The sequence below is a fragment of the Phyllobates terribilis genome, unplaced genomic scaffold, assembly GCF_046119375.1.
Source record: "Phyllobates terribilis strain yellow unplaced genomic scaffold, ASM4611937v1 Scaffold_230__1_contigs__length_3167835, whole genome shotgun sequence".
NCBI lineage: Eukaryota > Metazoa > Chordata > Amphibia > Anura > Dendrobatidae > Phyllobates > Phyllobates terribilis.
In genome coordinates this window covers 262,812-269,512 of record NW_027362990.1, presented here as the reverse complement: position 1 = coordinate 269,512, position 6,701 = coordinate 262,812, and the positions used below count along the sequence as shown (strand labels likewise).

At 46.2% G+C, this 6,701-nt stretch overlaps 1 long non-coding RNA gene across 1 annotated transcript; it reads right to left on the bottom strand.

Moving 5' to 3' along the window:
* Window positions 1–1,395: 1,395 nt before the first annotated feature.
* On the bottom strand, window positions 1,396–2,072 carry LOC141215006 (uncharacterized). The gene is made up of 3 exons (XR_012284156.1): window positions 1,965–2,072; window positions 1,635–1,882; window positions 1,396–1,546 (listed from the first exon to the last, which is right to left on the bottom strand). It is a non-coding gene; the product is annotated as an uncharacterized lncRNA (long non-coding RNA).
* Between the last annotated feature and the right edge of the window lie 4,629 nt (window positions 2,073–6,701).

The following is a 6,701-nucleotide window of genomic DNA, read 5'->3' as shown; positions in this document are numbered from 1 at the left end:
TGCAGAATCTGACTATAATGGCGACCGTGATCTACAGTGACCAGGAGAACGGTGATGTTAATGCTGCGCTGTTGTCCAGAGATCGTGCACAACTATCAGGTGCCGGTAAGTGGTTTCTAAAGGTAACGGCCGATCTGGCCCCAATTCATCAAGGGGTTTAATAGATTTCTAGCAGAGCTCTGACAGGTCAAAACTTTTATGCAACTAGATGTTAATTTTTTTATATAATATATATATATATATATATATATATATATATATATATATATATATATATATATATATATAATTGGTTAGTATATGGGTACAGGAGGCGCTGTGGGCTCGTCACTACTAGTGGCAGCAAATTTGTGGACAGGGAACCAGGGTTGTCCAAATAAGTGTTGATATAGCCGAGAAGAAGTAAATTTGCGCTAATGGTAGTGAACAGCAGGACGGCACGAGAGATTTTGAGTGCAAGGGATAATTTTATTTAATCGAACATGTGCTTAAAAATAGCTAGTTAAAATGATTCAAACTCAGTGAGGTCACTGGGTCGGATATAAGAATAGTTATTAAAAGTATTAAAAGTTATAAAATCGATAAATAGATCGGTGTCCACTGATACAAGGTAATCACTGATTGATAAAAATAGGCCTTTTTCCCTCGTAGTCTGAGGATGTTCGGTTGCAGTAGATGTATAAGGAGGCAAAGGCTTGTAGACCTGGTGGGATAGAATAGGAATGTATAAATATGGTATACTAATAAGCGATGGGGGAAGGGTTAGGTATCTGTTTGTCTGTGGTTACCTGATACTGGTGCCTCGTATGGGGTATGGAGGTTCACTGGTGGCACGTGTTGGTGCCTGGGAGGGAGGACGAGGGGTACCTAGAGTGGGGTACACAAAAAAATGTATGGATAAGTGGGGGTGGAACTCGACAGAGATGTCTCTGCTGGACTCTGAGTTGGGTCGTGAGTTACCTGTTCTTGGTATGGTACTCAATAGACTGTGGTAGTAGTTAGCTGTTGATCCACAGTAGCACTGCTACTGGTGTGACAGTCAGCAGGCTGTGTGGATAATACTGGATTCACCGGAGCAGTACTATAGGGAGTGAGAGGAGACAAGTATTAAGAATAGGGTGCCGGGCTCAAGGGTTAAGGTACAGGGTTCAAAGAGGGTAGTTTTGGATTAGTTACCTTCTAGAGGGTAGCGGGGGGTGTCCTGATTATTTTGGATGACTAGGAGGTATCGGTCCTGGTCCTTCTTGGAGAGAGGTAGAGGATATGTCACACACGGCTGTGGGTTGATGATCTGAGTTAGATCTGCAGGGGGAAGGAATAGGGATAGATCATAAATTAACTGATGTAGCTGTGGTACAAGCCTTGGAGACAAGAGTTTTGGGGTTACCTGTTGGTAGGTACAAGGGGCATCCAGGGACGTCTTAGAATGAGCTGGAGGTAGTAGTCCTGGTCCCTTGTTGAGTGGAGGTAGCACGAGGAGGTCAGAAGTAGGATGCAGCAAGAGGCTTGTACTAGCATGTAATGCCTCTGTTCGCTGTATAGAGATCTGTAGGGAGGGGGAGGGGGTGTATCTGTTAAGGTATCACTGGATTGTGGCTGTAGCCTCCAGTTTTTACCCAGAGATCGTGATTTACCTGCTTCGTAGGGATTAGGGTGTCAATAGTAGATGCTGGTTCAGGTCTCCATAATGTAGATACAGCAGGGTGCTGTAGTAGGAGGCTATAGTTATGTCAGAGGTAACCAGAGATAGGATACAGTAGGAGGCTTATGTTTTCCTATGTTGGGTGCACCAGGAGGCTCTGGCTGGAAACAGTGGGTGCCAGATTCAGCAATAGGGAGGGTGGCTGGTGCAGAGCCCAACTGAAGGGGTTGATAGCAAGTACTGCGGGGAACAGGGAAAAACCGTTAGAGGGTCAGCTGCGTACAGTATGGACTTGGTGGGGCAGGGGCCCGTTGTTACTTACGGTCTGTAGAGGGCTTCACCGTCTGGGGGTGGTCGAGGTCCGGAGCGAGAGCGGAGTCCTGGCCGGTGACTGCCGCGTGCTCGCTACTTCCGGGTAGGAGGAGGAGAGAGAGAGTATGTGGAGAGCGCACGAGAGGGGGGCAGCGTGACGTGGGGTCACGTGGTGTGCAGCGTGCACAAGGTACGGAGGCCTGTGGGCGCCTCTTTAGCTGTGTTAAGGGTCAGTCCGACGCGTTTCAACAACTGCGGCTGTCTTCCTCAGGGATGGCTTAACCCAGTCAAATGGTGTCCTTATATATGCAGGGCTGGTGACGTCATAGGTCAATTTGTTAGTCATTAAATGCAAAGAGCTCTATTTCGCTGTTCAATCCTCTTGGTCTTAAGGTGTTCAGTTTAAAAATCCACTCACTTTCTTTCCTGGACATGCTCTTAATAAAATCTCCTTGTCTCCAGTTCTTGTGGACGATTTGTATACCTACTATTTTAATTCCTTTTATTGACCCATTGTGTTTTTTTATAAAGTGTTTTGAGAGAGGGTGGCCCATGTATTTATTTTTGATGTTCCTTAAATGTTCGTTGATCCTGATGTTCATAGGTCTTTTTGTTCTGCCTATATATAATTTGCCACATGGGCAATATAGCCCGTATATGACCCCTGTGGTGTTGCATGTTATAAAATCTGTGATGGGGTATATTTCTTTTTGGTGGCTGATGGTGTGTTGTTTTGGTGTGTTTAGGGTTTTGCATGTCTTACATTTTTTGCATGGAAAGAAGCCTTTTAGTTTTTGATGGAATGGGGTTTGAGGTTTTTGAGAACTGGTGTGTATCCTTACTGTGGGGGCTATAATTGATCCTAGGTTACGTGCCTTTTTGAAGATGAATTTGGGTCGGTTTGGGATTTTGTCATCGTGTTCGATTAAATAAAATTATCCCTTGCACTCAATATATATATATTTATTTATTTAAGCACTTTCACTCCAGCTCTGCCAAGTGGACGGAGCATGGTGAAGCCACCTGAGTCACAACTTTCCATAAATTAAGTGCACCCCATCACTATGGTGCGCCTCACCAGAAGTGTTAAGTGGAGTCCACCTCATAATAAACTTTGCTTTTACTTTTGCCCACCCATCTTTAAAGAATCTCTCCCATCAGTTTTTATTCTCTATATATTGCAGTCATCATATTATATAGCACTGTGTACTTACAATTGCTCATTTTGCCTTTCTACCCAGCTTATTGTCATTTACCTAATGGAAAAGAGATGTGATTAAAAACTGACTAGCTGAATCCTTCTAATCTCTATGTTAACACAAGGTGAACTTTTCCTGCATGAGTCATAAGTCCCTGCAGAGGAGGAGGGGGCAGCTGGGTCAGGAGGTGAAGAGGAGAATGATTTTTGCAGGGAAGAGGCTTCCTGTTTCTACATAGAAAAGAATTTACTGGGTAGAAAGGTAAAGTGAGCAATTGTTAGTACACAGTTCTATATAATTACGATATATTAAGAGGATAAGCTCTGATGGGAGAGGTTCTTTAAGACTGTCATGTATTGGGTAATGAGTTGGGGTGTCAGTCTCCATCAGTGCTGGCTGAACACTGACTATCCTGCTCAGATTACTACACATGGCGCTGCTCCTCCCTGTAGTATGGGCTACGCAGGACGGTGCCGAGGCTCCAGATTCTACCTGCACAGCAACAAGGTCCCAACACTTCTACCTCTATAACTTGCCTAATGCAGACGCAAACCTGCAGCCTTTCCACTGAGATCTTGTCGGCCTTCTACACTGCCATGGCTTTGTCTGCACAATGTAGCTTAAAGGGAATGTCCACTTCTTAAGCATCCTAGAAGTCTACAATATAAGGTCAGTATTCCTCTAACCCTCTGCCTTATTTGGCTGCCATTGAAGGCAGTCAGCGAAATGGGTTCAATTTTCTATAGAAGTGGCAGAATTTAACCCCTTCCTGACCGTGTTATTTCCCATCTCTGCATTTTTCTTATTCTTCTAAGAGCAGTAACTTTATCTTTCTGTCAATACAGCCATATGAGGGTTTTTGTTTTTATGCCGTTCACTGATCAGGTAAATTATTTTTATATTTTGATTGGACTTTTACAGAAGTAACGCCCATATGTTTTATTTTAAAATGGGTCATAGAGGGGCAGGGGTGATTTGAAGGTTCAGATTATACTTTTTCCTTTTTGTCCCCTTAGGCTGTGTGCCCACGATGCATTTTTTAAGCATTTCCGCAGCGGCAAAAATGCTGCAGAAACGCTTAAAAAACACATGGTAGAAGGCCTGCCATGTTCCCCAATGATAACCCGCATGTGCTGTGCACATGCTGCGGAAATTTCTGCTGCGGATTATCATTGCGGAAAAAAAACGCAGCACTACCAATTATTTTGCGGAAGTGCTGCTTTTTCGCCGCCACTTACTTGCATTAGATCGCATGGATTACGCATCACTGTATATGTAGATGCGCAATCCATGCGTTCCAATGTGCGGATGGTTCCCAGGTCTAGAGGAGAGGAGACCGTCCTCCGGACCCGGGTACTATAGAAACTGTGAAAAAAAGAATAAAATAAAAACTAAATATGATACTTACCTTCTGGCGGCCCCCGCTGCGCCCCTCCTCTCATGCCGGCAAATCGCGATGGACTGAAGGACCTGCGCTGATGTCATAGTCATGTGATGGGTCACGCGACGCTGACGTCGGCAGGTCCTTCAGTGCAGTGTACCGCGATCTGCCTGCAGTCAGCACCGAGTGAAGCAAGACTCTGGGGTCTATCGGAAGGTAAGTATAGATTTATTTTTTATTTTTTGACATTCTCTCGGGTCACACTATATAAATCCATGCCGTTTGCATGGATTTATATAGTGTGACCAAGTTGACAAGCACTTTCCAAGTGATGCTAAAATCGCTTGGAAAGCGCTTGACAACCCGCATGCGGAAATGCATGTTAAGAACTCTTCATTTCCGCATGTCCCTGGCAGGAAAATGCATGTACAATCCGCATGTACAATCCGCATGTACAATCCACATGTACAATCCACATGCGTTTTTTCTGCCAGGGGAGATGCAGAAACGCTCAGGAAAAATCCGGAGTATTTCTGCATCGTGGGCACATAGCCTTAGGGGACTTGAACATGCAATCATCTGATTTCTTGTTACGTACAGCAATACTGCAGTATATAGCCAGCATTCACAGATCTGTCATGACAGGCATGGGTCTTTTCAGCAGACTCCTTTCTGGCAGTTATGGCATCCCACGATCGTGTTACAGGAGCACAGATGGGCACATGGCATGACTCCCTTCTCAGTTCGCTGTTAATGCCGCTGTCCGCCTCTAACAGGTGGAGCTCTGCCCTACATGTGGCTATTAGAGGTTGATGATGGCTAAATATCACAGCTGGCATATGATGTAACTGCAAATCATGTTGGTAAGGGGTTAAAGTGCCACTCCAGTGGGTTTTTTTTCTTTCACTTTTAGTGCAGAAATGATTTTCAAGTATGTGCTCAGATTGGGCATGGGTGCTGGGATTACTAGTACACCTGACATCCAGGTGGGCATAATTCTGTTCCTTGTGTATTGGAAGACTCTGCCACTGCTGCTTTGGTGTTGGCAATCTTTCAGTTTCTTGCCCATTGATGCTCGGGAACAGTCCTCAAAGTATCTATTTATCGGTCGACCATGACTGCACCACGAGAGAGGGAATCCGCCCACCAAGTACAAGAAACCTACAGGCTTAAAAGGGGCGGCACCTCTCGCCTCAGTTTGGTTTCCTGTCCTTGATGAAGGGAACCTGTGGCAGGCTTACCTGTTGAAGATGTACGGATTCTGAAGAATCGAGCTGTCGAGCAGCGCCCACAGCCTGGGGTCGGCAGCTCCAGCATCGCTCTGCGTCAGTGGCTGTGGAGCGGCGCCTATGTCTGGGGTTGGCAGCCCCAGCATCAAATGGGCGCTGGATGGCAGCAGGGGCTGTGCCCCTGTCTGGGGTTGGCAGCCCCAACATCATGCTGGTGCCAGATGGTAAGGGGGAGCTGCGCCCCTGTCTGGGGTGGGCCGCCCCAGTGTCGTTCTGGCGCCAGGCAGTGGTGTCCCTGTGGGAAGTTGCAGCTTCAGTGCCGCATGATACGGCGGGGCCACACGCTTCCGGTCTCTCTATGTAGCCGGAGGCGTGGCATGATGCTGCTGTGCGCCCCGGTGGTCACGTGACCGGACCAGGAAGTTCCGGCCACATGTGTGCCGACTCCAAAGGGAGTGCTGCAATAACCTCTACGGGCCAGCAGGTGGCACGCCCAGTGGTAGAATTAGCAACCCTTAAATCCCTCTCCCTTAAAACAGCACTACTAATAGCTTTAACCTCTGCTAGGAGGATTGGTCACATTCAGGCTCTGTCTACGGCCTTACCATTTACTCAAATCCTGAATGATAGGCAGGATCAGGTTTAAGAATGACTCTATCTCCCTAAGGTAGCTACTCATTTCCACTGACTTCAGGAAGTAGTACTACCCTCCTTCTGTCCTAATCCGAGTAACCAGAAGGAAGCAGAGTTGCATACATTAGACGTAAGGAGTTGTGTGGTTAGGTACCTCTCGGTTACCAAAGACTTTAGGAAAGAGAGCTCATTGTTTATATCCTACCAAGGGGTTAGGAAAGGGTTTAAAGTCAAGGTCCCCGTAGCTAGATGGATGAGGGAGGCTATTTCTCTAGCTTATGCGTTTAGTGACGAAGAAGTATCAC